Here is a 12,500-nt window from a genome sequence, read left to right as displayed (position 1 = left end):
ATCATCATCATCATCATCATCATCATCCTCATCCTCATCCTCATCATCATCACCATCATCCTCATCATCATCATCATCATCATCATCATCATCATCATCATCATCATCATCATCATCATCATCATCATCATCATCGTCATCATCATCATCATCATCATCATCATCGTCATCATCATCATCATCATCATCATCATCATCATCATCATCATCATCATCATCATCATCATCATCATCATCATCATCATCATCATCATCATCATCATCATCGCCATCATCATCATCATCATCATCATCATCATCATCATCATCATCATCATCATCATCATCATCATCATCATCATCATCATCATCATCATCATCATCATCATCATCATCATCATCATCATCATCATCATCATCATCATCATCATCATCTTTGTCCTCATTGTGCTCATCCTCCTTTTATTCTTTTCCTCCTCTTCCTCACTCTCTCCCTTTCCCTCCTGCCCCTCTACATCATCACTCTTCTTATACTAACACTTATCTTTATCCTGCTCCTCTTCCCCTACTCTTCCTGCTCCTCTATCTCCTCCTCCTCCTCCTCCTCTTCCTCCTGCTCCTCTATCTCCTGCTCCTCCTCCTTCTCCTCCTCCTCCTCCTCCTCCTCCTCCTCCTCCTCCTCTTCCTGCCTTGCTTCTCTTCTTCCTCCTCCTCATCGTTCTCATCCTCATGCTTATTCTTATCCTACGCCTTTTATTCTTCCACCACCTCCTGCTCCTCCTCTTACTCCTATTCCTCCTTCTCCGTCTCCTCCTTCTGCTCTCCCTCTTACTCATTAACCTACTCTCATCACCACCATTATCTTCATACTCATAATTATCCTCATCTTGATCCTTTTATTCTTTTTCCTACTCCTTGTCCTCCACCTACTCCTATTCCTATATCTACTCCACCAACTCCTCCACCTACTACTCCTCCTCCTCCTCTTGCTCCTCCTCTTACTCCTATCCCACCAATTTCTTCACCCCATCCATTATTTCTCCTTTTTTCTCCTTTTTTCTTCCTTTTCCTTCTTTTCTTCCTCCTTCTCTTCTCTGTATTTTTCATTGGCTTCCTTCTTCTTCATCGTCTCGCCTTTCTTCTCCTATTTTTTCTTCTCATCTACTTTTTCTACCTCCTTCTTCTGCTTGTTCCTCTTCTTATTATCCATTTTTCCTAAGTCTCTATTTTCTCAAATTTCTCGTCCATTTTCTTCTTATTTTTTTTTCTTCATTCTCCTTTCCTCCTTCTCTTCCTTAATTTTTTTTTTATTCTTCTTTTCCATCTCGTCTCCTTTTTTTCTCTTCCATTAACATTTCTTTCTCCTTTTATTTCTTTCCTTCTCGCTCCCCCTATTCTCCTCCTCTTTCTCTTTCCTATTTCCTCTTACCTCCTCTTTCCTCATTCCTTACTGGGTTCGTTTCACTCCCTTTTCTTCCCTCCTTCCTCTTCCTTCATCCTCCCCTTTCCAACCTCACTCCTCCTTCTTCCCTCCTCCCCTTCCCTCTTCCTTTGTTTCGCCTCCCTCTTCCTTCCTCCCTCCTCCCTCCTCCCTCTTCTTTTCCCTCAACTCCCTCTTCCTTCTTCCCTCTTCCATCTTCCTTCCTTCTTCCTACCTCTTCCTTCTTCCCTCCTCCTTTTTCCTTCCTACCTCTTTCTTCCTTTCTACTTTATTTTCCTTCCTTCCTCCTACCTCTCCTTTCTTACCTCCTCCTTGTTCCATCCTTTCTTCTACCTCCTCCTTCTTCCATCTACACCCTTCTCCCCCACTCTCTCTTCCTCCCCTCTTCCTTCTTGCTCTCGTTCTCTCCCTGTTCCCCATTTTCTTTCATATATTTCTCCTCTTCTTGGATTTCTCGTTTTTGACTTTCCTGCTTCTCCTTCGATAGACGTCTTCCCTAAGGCCGCCCCCCCTCGTCTTCTTCTTCTTTACTTTTCTTTCTTTAATCCTCCACTTTGTTCTCCTTCTATCGTTTCTCTCCAATATTGTCTCTTCCCGTTTCCATTATCTCTTTCATACTCGTCGAATTTTCCTCTCTCGCTTCCCTTCTTTATCATTTGTTATTTTTTATTACTATTTTTCTCACCTTTCGCTTTCCTCTTCTTTCGTCCCTTTCTCTTCCTTTTGTTCCTCCTCTTCCCTTTTATCTCCTCCTCCTCTTCGTTATCAACACCAACATTATCATCATCATCGTCGCATCATCATTATTATCATTATTATCGTCATCACCATCGTCATCATCTTGATCGTTGTTATCATCATCACGATCACCATCATTATCAACGTCAGGCCAATTATCCCTCTTCAAATATCATTATTACTTTCTCCCAACTCTGTTCTGCGTCTTTCTTATCCTTTCCCTTTCATATATTTCATTTCTTTAATTTTTATTTCTTGTCAACCTCATGCCATTCATACTCGTCCTTATGAATTCCTCATGATCTTTCTTATTTCTCGGTAGCATTCTCGTTATCTTACTTTCCCTCGTCTCTTAATACCCTGCGCCTTTCGTATGTTCTGCTTTCTTTATATTTTTATCACCTACAACCTCAGATTTTGCAGCTCGATCCTCATGTTCACCAAGAACCCTTTAAGCAATCCAACCCTCCTGCATTAACTATCCTCTTCCAAGAAGCTTCATCTTTTCCATTACCCGTCCTCTCCTCCTCCTCCTCCTCCTCCTCCTCCTTTTCCTCCTCTAGCAATATTGTTCATAACAAAATCCTTTTTCGACCTCTCCAGCGTCCTCACCCTTCGCATGTTCCCGGCAGAATCTTCTGGTATGCTCCGATTCTTCCAGAAGGTCTCGTCTTTATTATGGCTGGAATCTTTTTAATTTTGTACTTGGTCATTTTCAGTGCCATGTTTTTACTCCTGTAAAGTGGTTTTACCTTCATCTAGCTCAACAAATGTTGTGTGTGTGTGTGTGTGTGTGTGTGTGTGTGTGTGTGTGTGTGTGTGTGTGTGTGTGTGTGTGTGTGTGTGTGTGTGTGTGTGTGTGTGTGTGTGTGTGTTTTGTGTGAGTGTGTATGTGTGTGTGTATGTGTGTCTTTATGTGTATGCGTGTTTTGTGTGTGTGAATGTGTGTGTATGTCTTTATGTGTGTGCGTGTTCTGTGTGTGTGAATATGTGTGTATGTGTGTGTGTGTGTGTGTGTGTGTGTGTGTGTGTGTGTGTGTGTGTGTGTGTGTGTGTGTGTGTGTGTGTGTGTGTGTGTGTTTGTGTGCGTGCGTGCTTGCGGGTATAATATAAATATATAATTTATTCTAGTCATTTTTGTTTTTGTTTTTGGTCTCCTTGTTCTTGTTCTTGCTCTTTTTGTTCTTGTCCTTGGTCTTGCACTTTTCCTTTTGCTTGCTCTTGCTTTCTCCATGGAGTACGGAAGCCCCTTTTTCATCCTTCTGGACCCTTCTGGAATGCAGAGTTCTTTTGTCCTTTCACTGGGACCTCCTGCCTTTTGTAGTTGCTGAACTTCTTAGATTGGTGGTTTCCCAGTCCCTTCCTCCTTTGTTGTCGCAGTAGCGAGACCCCAACTCTTGTTTTCCATGTTTTTTCTATCTTCCTCTCAGCTGTTGTTGTTATTGTTGCATGGGCGTGGTGCTTGTGAACTCTCCAGTGAACTCTGTTGTACTTTATTAGGTGACGAACCTTCTATATGAAGCGGAATAGGTTCTATATTCATTGTCGAATTAGTAGAGCGTCGCCATTTTGTTTTGCTCTTCGTGTGTGTCCTTCCTGTTATCTCCTCCGTGGAACATTTTGTCGTCTACCAGGTACTCCTACTCTATCAACCGTGTTTCGCTGTCCTTATTCTTTTGCATCAAACATTTTACTTCAGTGCCCTCACCTTTTGGAATGCTATTCTTGATTAATAGGTGTCCATTCGTATCAGTCCTTTACTCCTAACCTCTCCATTTCATTTAATCTCTCTCTCTCTCTCTCTCTCTCTCTCTCTCTCTCTCTCTCTCTCTCTCTCTCTCTCTCTCTCTCTCTCTCTCTCTCTCTCTCTCTCTCTCTCTCTCTCTCTCTCTCTCTCTCTCTCTCTCTCTTTCTCTCTCTTTGTGTGTGTCTCTCTCTTCTCTCTCTCTCTTATCCTTCTATCGCCAGATGTTCTACATCTCGGTTTGTTTTGACTTTTTTCATGGAAGCGAAGAAAATCCGCTTCTGTTTCCTCGAAGTTCCTTCTGTATAACTCCGTCCTATTCTTTCTGTGTCTTTGCGTCGGACTTTCTTTTCATTGAAAAGTTATAATGGAACATAATGGGAATGTATACCTGCAGGAAGCCTTCTGGTCCATAACGAGGCCTCTTTCTGCTCTCTTTGGGGAGTGTGGGGGTGGGGTGGGTGGGGTGGTCAGGGTCGAACGGATAGAGAGCAAACTCAGCTTGAGATTTAATTACCCTAGGTTTGATTCAGGCTTGAGTAATATAACTCTCTCTCTCTCTCTCTCTCTCTCTCTCTCTCTCTCTCTCTCTCTCTCTCTCTCTCTCTCTCTCTCTCTCTCTCTCTCTCTCTCTCTCTCTCTCTCTCTCTCTCTCTCTCTCTCTCTCTCTCTCTCTCTCTCTCTCTCTCTCTCTCTCTCACTCTCTCTTTCTCTCTCTCTGTCCGTCTGTCGCTCTCTTATTCTCTCCATTTCTTTCTCCATCTTATATTCTTTTCTGTGTGCCTGTCTTTATGTCACTCTGTCTACCTGTCTTATCTATCTTCCTATCTACCTATCAATATCTCTGTCTATATATCTATATCAGCCTTTGTCTCTCTATTCCCATCATTATTTGAAAGAAGGAAGCAAGAAGCAGACAACCAAGACTTTATTCACCTCCACACAAGCTGGAACATAAGCCATTGGGTTCCAGCGTCACAACATCACATAGCCACACTCACCCATCGCTATGGGTCCAGCGGGTCATTCCTGACGAGCTACCAGGTAGGGCTCAATCCCATCGTCTCGAGGTCGACATTTGCGAAAAAGTAGTGTGGATTTGCAGTATCAGATATAATGGGAAAATTCAGGTAAAAAGTTTGGCCTTGTAAGAGTTGTCTATGAAATATCGGTCTCGCAAATTATGCGTGTTTCTCGACCATCGAGCAACTATCTGTGGTGTCTCGCAGGACTTCTGAAATGTTTGTTTCCTTCTTCTTCTTCATCTTCTTCTTTCTCTTCTTCTTGCCCTCCTCCTTCTCCTTCGTATTGCTGATGATTTTGTTGTTGCCATTGTTGTTGTTGTTGTTGTTGTTGTTGTTGTTGTTGTTGTTGTTGTTGTTGTTGTTGTTGTTGTTGTTGTTGTTGTTGTTGTTGTTGTTGTTGTTGTTGTTGTTGTTGTTGTTGTTGTTGTTGTTGTTGTTGTTGTTGTTGTTGTTGTTGTTGTTGTTGTTGTTGTTGTTGTTGTTGTTGTTGTTGTTGTTGTTGTTCTTCTTCTTCTTCTTCTTCTTCTTCTTCTTCTTCTTCTTCTTCTTCTTCTTCTTCTTCTTCTTCTTCTTCTTCTTCTTCTTCTTCTTCTTCTTCTTCTTCTTCCTTATTCTTCTACTTCCCTCCCCCTACTCCGCCTTCTTTTCCATTCCCTTCTCTTTTTCTCTGTTCTTCTTGTCCGTCTCCTTCTATTCCTTCTTGTGTTCCTTGTGCTCCTTTTGCTACATATGAAACCAGGCTGTGATTATTAGAATAAAAAAGTAGACAAATTTATAAATGAATAAATACATCTTTAATGTGACTAACAAAGGAGGTTGAGGAACTGTGTATGTCTTTTTTCTGCATTTGTAGTTGTCGCATGAATTATCTCGTTTCTCCAGAATCTATGTAAACTGAAGGTTAGTGGTTGATTATTTCCATTATTTTTGTCCATGTATGAGTTGCCGTAGTGAAATGCTCAGTAACATAAAATACATTTGCATTAGCAATACATGTGACTGAATGAACATCAAGTTCGGTATAATATTATCAGATGAAGAAATGAAACAAGTCTAAAGATTTTAAAAGATGAAATATAACGTGAGTAAAAATAGATTACTAGGTAATATATATACAGATAATTAAAAAACATATCTAGGTTCGAACCTTGGGATGTAGCTAAACAATTAAAGTAATAATTTCAAAACAGTAGACTAATTATATATAATTATCATTTGGTTGTAGAGATACGCTCAGACTTAAGTTGAGCTTTCTACTTGAGGTGTGCCGATAAGACACGAGGAGAGGACGCAGATTGGGGAGGAATAAAGAGAGACAAGACCTTAATAAGACAAACTCGTGGTGGGAAAGTTAGTCACATCGGTGGGAGTATAGTTTGTCAGTCGTAATTCACTGTTCAATCTTGGAATGTTACACACACACTCACGCACGTACACACACACACACACACACACACACACACACACACACACACACACACACACACACACACACACACACACACACACACACACACACACACACACACACACACACACACACACACACACACATACATACATACATACATACATAATACCTCGTACATACATACATACATACATACATACATACATACATACATACATACATACATACATACATACATACATACATGCATGCATGCATACATACATACATACATACATACATACATACATACATGCATACATACATACATACATGCATGCATGCATACATACATACATACATACATACATACATACATACATACATACATACATACATACATACAGTACATACATCCCAAGGATCTACAGTCTTAGGAAAACAAATCATGGCACATACGAGTAAGTCAACCCCCGTGGCCTACATAATGCCTAGATTTGATTTTGGTGAGAAAAAAATCAAAGATAAGGTTATCTCAAAGGTAGAGGAATTATCACTTGAAGGACAAAATATCCTGGCCCCTTTTTCGGACAGGTATTCCGCAAGGCTAAATAAAATAGTATTACGTTAACCAGAAGAAAATATTTGAAGGTATCATATATGGTCTTTTGCTCGACATAGGTGGATTGCCGTTATCAATCTCCAAAGGCCGCAACATCCCCAAGGGGGTAGGACGGTAGTCCTGCAGTGTGCTTCCAAGGAACATGGATTCAGATGAAAACGTCCTTGCGTGACGAACCTACTGGAATTCTACAACACAGTCATCTCGAATTATGACAAAAGAAACAACATAGATTTAATATATCTGGACTTTGAGAAGACTTTTGATACCGTCCCGCACGAAAGACTAATTGCTCAATTAGTGGTAGCCTATCAAGCTGGACTAGTAATTGGTTAAACGATCGTAAATAGAGACTTACAAATTACAAAACTTCTAGATGGAAAATTTCTACGAAGGGAGTTCCTCCGGGTTTAGTTCTTGGGCCACTTCTATTCATAGTATTTATAAATTATATAGATCACGGACTAAAATCTACGTTTCCAAATTTGCTGAGAATACAAAAATGTGCGGAATTACAAATGATCAATTAAACTAATTGAATATTTAAGAACATCTAGATAAACTACAGCAATGACCTGAAAAGGGGAAAATTAAAATTAACGAAGTAAAGGTAAGGTAATGCATATAGACAAAAATAACAAGTACGATTACAAGCTATTTGGAAGCTCATTAACATAAGCGGAACATAAGAACATAAGAATGAAGGAGACTGCAAGAGACCATAAGGCCTACACTAGGCAAATCTATGTCCATTACCACCTGTCATCCCCATCCATAAAGTTGTCTAACCGTTTCTTAAAACAATCCATAGTTTCAGCACTCACTACATGATTACAAAGTCTATTCCATTCGTTGACCACCCTATTAGTAAACCAATTCTTGCCTATTTCCTTCTTAAATCTAAAATTGTCCAGTTTAAATCCATTATTGCGAGTCCTGCCCTACTGTCTTAATATAATTACCTTGTTTGCGTCACCCTTGATCCACTTCATAACACCTCTATTAAATCACCCAGAGAGTGTAAGTTAAGGTGCCTAAGTCTCTCTTCGTAAGGTAAATTTCTGGGCCCACGTATCATTTTGGTCATTCTTCTCTGTGCTGATTCTAGTGAATTGATGTCCCTTCTATAAGACGGAGACCAAAACTGTACCGCATAGTCAAGGATGGGTCTAACTAACGCTAGTTAGAGTTTGATAATTACCTCTGCACTTCTATTTGTAACCGTCCTAGCAATGAAACCTAATGCTCTGTTAGCTTTATTCCTGGATTTAAGATCAGGACTCCCTAGAACTCCCAAGTCTCTCTTGCATTCATATTTCTCTAAAAACGTGTTATCTAAGCTATACCTGTTTTCGGGGTTGTGTAGCCCTACATTTAACACGCTGCACTTTGGGATATTGAAATCCATTTGCCATTTCACCGACCATGTGAACAATTTGTTAAGATCATCCTGCAGAATCTCTGCGTCGTCTCCTGACCTAATTAGGCGTCCTATTTTATTGTCGTCCGCAAACTTACTAATATCACTATTAATCCCATTGTCCAAGTCGTTTATGTATACTGTATAATAAGGTACCCAAAACCGAGCCATGGGGAACTCCACTAGAAACACTCTTTCATTTAGATTTTACAGAGTTTATGGTTACCCGCTGTTTTCTCTCACTGATCCAATCTCCAATCTATTCTAACACTTTTGCACCTATGCCATGGGCTTTGATTTTATCTAGTAGTCTCTGGTGGTGCACCTTATCGAACGTTTTGCTAAAGTCAAGATAAATGACATCGTAACTATCATTGTTATTTGATGCCTTATATACGTTAGTGTAAAAAGATAGAAGATTAGTCACGCATGTCTTATCCCTAGAGAAACTATGATGTGAGTCACGAATCAGATTATGTCTCTCAATGTGATCTCTGAGTCTGTTAACTATAATTGATTCAAGCATTTTACCTATAATTGATGTCAAACTGATTGGCCTGTGGATGCATATAAACGAGTTATTTAATTTTTGAAAACAGGAACAACGTTTGCCTGCCCCCAAGCAATAGGCACAAAACCAGTGTCTACAAACTTATTGCATATTTCTGTTAACTGGTCGCAGGTTTCAAATTTACATTGTTTAAGCACTCTCGGAAAAATTTCGTCTGGACTCGGGGATTTTGTAACTTTAAATTTTTCAGTTTGTTTGACTACTACCTTAATAATGGTGATATTAGTTAGTCTACTTTTTTCATCCCAAGTGAAGATCAGATCGCAGTCAGGTACCTTATCTAACCTCTCCTTCGTAAACACTAAGAGAAAATATTGGTTAAACGCTTCACTCATTTTTCCTCCTATTCTATCATGACATTTTCGTTGTTTTCAATTGAGTCTATCCTTTCCTTTTTTTTTCTGTAGAGATGAAATATGCCCTTTGGGTTGGATCTCGCTTGTCTGGCAACTTTAATTTCATAGTTACGTTTTGCTGTGCGCGTGTTCTTTTTCATAAGTCTTGTCATATCGTTATATTTGGATCAATGGTGTGCATTTCCCCGCTTTTTTATTCTTGCGTAAAGTCCTTTTTTCATTCCGATCTCATATTTCAGCCTGTCCGTCATTCATTTGGGAGTATTACTATTCTTCTGTATTGGCTTGAGGGGGAATATATTTATTTTGTGCATTCAGAATTAAAGTTGCTAGGCTACTGTATATTTCATTCAAATCGCTGACCAGGCGTTGACTTTGTACTTGTAAGTAACCTGACTCAAGGTACGCATATTACCCTCCGTAACCAGACCGCTGACCGCACTGATGACAGCCGGACTGACCGTGTATCTTACGTCATCAAAGCCCCCTGGGTCGGTCTCGTAAGTGACCAAATGTCTTAAATACTTTCTGATCTCATCAAAATTGGCTCTCCCGAAATCCGATACTTGAACGTTTTTGTACTATGTAACTCTTCTCAAATAATATTAAATCTTATTTCTTGATGATCGCTAGGGCCTAGACAATCTCCCATTTTTACGTTTCTTGTTAGGTACTCATTATTAGTTAAAAGTAAGTCCAGAGTATTCTCTCCCCTCGTAGAATCGGTAATCACTTGTTTTAGGAAACTATCCTGCACCACATCTAAGAAATCTTGTGCTTCCTGATCTCCTACTAAAATTTCCCAGTCAATGTTTCTATAATTAAAATATATCATGATTACAACGTTTTTGTACTGGGACGCTACTGCTGAGGTTAGGAGATCTATATAGGACGCCAATAATAAGATTCTTATTCTTACCTATAATCTCCACCCAAATACTCGAAGATAGTGAAAAGGATCTCGGCGTCAGTAATGATCTCAAATCATCTAAGCAGCGTATTTCCGCCACAGAGAAAGCAAATAAAATTCTAGGACTGATTACACGATTTTTTTTTATTTCAGAAATCCATCTGTCATTAACAAGTAATAAAAATCGTTAGTTCGTCCACATTTGGAATGTGCTGTACCCGTATGGTAACCGAATCTCGTTAAAGATATTGACAGATTGGAAAAAGTACAACGGTGAACCACAAAACTAATTCCAAATATCAGAAATAAATCATACGAAAATTGACTAAAATATATGGATCTATTTTTCCTAGAAAAAAGAGGTCTTTGAAATTCTAAAGGGAATTGACAACATCAAAAGTGACGAAATTTTTACATTGAATGGAAATCACCACAAGAAATAATGATCTCAGACTGTCAGGAAGCAGATTTAATTTGGAAGTGGGTAGAAATAACTTCGCCAACCATGTTGTAAATGAATGGAATAAATTTCCTGTAGAGGCAGTGCAATGTAGTACAATTCGAACTTTTAAGATTCATTTAGATAAACCCCTAACCCCTGCCATTTATCATATCTGCTGACCCAGGGCGATGGGCAGGGTGCAGGGATGACCCGTCATCCAGGAGGTGCTTAGATGAGAGGAAGGGTGGAGGGTGTGGAGTGTATTTAGGGATGAAATGGGTGGGAGTGTTTTTTATTTCCCTTTTTGGCTACTCCCTTGGAAGGGGGAAAAAGCCTTGGTATATGTATGTATGTATGTTTATTATTTATCTATTATTATTATCTGTTTATTATCTATCATTATCCATCTATTTATTTTAATCACATACTTATTATTATTATTATTTTTATTATTTTTTTATTATTATTTATTATTATTTTTTTTTGCATCCGACCGAGTTATGGACCAAAAGGTCTCCTGTCGGTATGCTCTTCCTTTGTAATCCTTTGAAACCCTTGATCATGAATTACAATGATAAATCTTCTAACAAGAGATCTTTTGTTCTATAACGAGATCGAGTTAGAAAGAATGACTGCGAAAATGTCTTAAAGAACAAAAATTTCTTTGAGAGAAGAAAAAGTCCTCAACCTTTAGATTACAGACCATGGCTGAGTGCACACATTACCATGAGATGAAAAAGAAATTATGAAAAAATATATTTAATTCAACGAGATTAGGGAAATGCAGCCCAACATTTCAACAACATCAGTGAAGAAAATCTCCGCAAAGTTGGAATGAACTGACTGGAGCCAACAGCCCTGGGCAACACGGGTAAGCTTCTTGTATTTCAGAATATATTTGTTCACCTCATTCTGAAAGAAATATTAATTTTCTCACTTTTTTTCCCCCACGCTCATGGTCTTTGCTATTTTTCAGACCTCTTGGCCATTTTTCTAAAATCAGTCTACGTAGGTTGTGTATTTTTTTTTCGTTCATTATAATGCGATGCAGTAAGTGCAATATTTCTTTCTGTCGTATGATACGTCGGTTTTCATGTATTTCCAAACGAATCCTGGGTATCCTACCTATATCATCTCTTCCGAAAAAAAGGAAAGAAGAGAGAGAGAGAGAGAGAGAGAGAGAGAGAGAGAGAGAGAGAGAGAGAGAGAGAGAGAGAGAGAGAGAGAGAGAGAGAGAGAGAGAGAGAGAGAGAGGGAAAGAGAGAGAGAGGGTGGGGAAGAAAATGAGAAGGGGCAAGAGAGTGAAAAAAGTGAGAGAGAGAGAGAAAGAGTGAGAGAGAGAAGTATATACTCAAGCCCAAAGGCATTCCCTAAGGATTCACGTTCACCACCAAGCTTAGTGATGTCGACAGTATGGTGTGATACGCTGCATCTGTCTTTATTTGTGACATGGTCTCTCTCTCTCTCTCTCTCTCTCTCTCTCTCTCTCTCTCTCTCTCTCTCTCTCTCTCTCTCTCTCTCTCTCTCTCTCTCTCTCTCTCTCTCTCTCTCTCTCTCTCTCTCTCTCTCTCTCTCTCTCTCTCTTTCTCTCTTTCTCTCTCTCTCACACACACACACACACACACACACACACACACACACACACACACACACACACACACACACACACACACACCACACACACACACACACACACACACACACACACACGCACACACACACACACACACACACACACACACACACACACACACACACACACACACACACACACACACACAAACACACACACACACACACGCACACACACACACACACACACACACACACACACACACACACACACACACACACACACACAC

Source organism: Oratosquilla oratoria, chromosome 11, assembly GCF_046742065.1.
Source record: "Oratosquilla oratoria isolate Oo_2021 chromosome 11, ASM4674206v1, whole genome shotgun sequence".
Lineage (NCBI taxonomy): Eukaryota > Metazoa > Arthropoda > Malacostraca > Stomatopoda > Squillidae > Oratosquilla > Oratosquilla oratoria.
Note: the sequence above shows the minus strand (reverse complement) of the source record.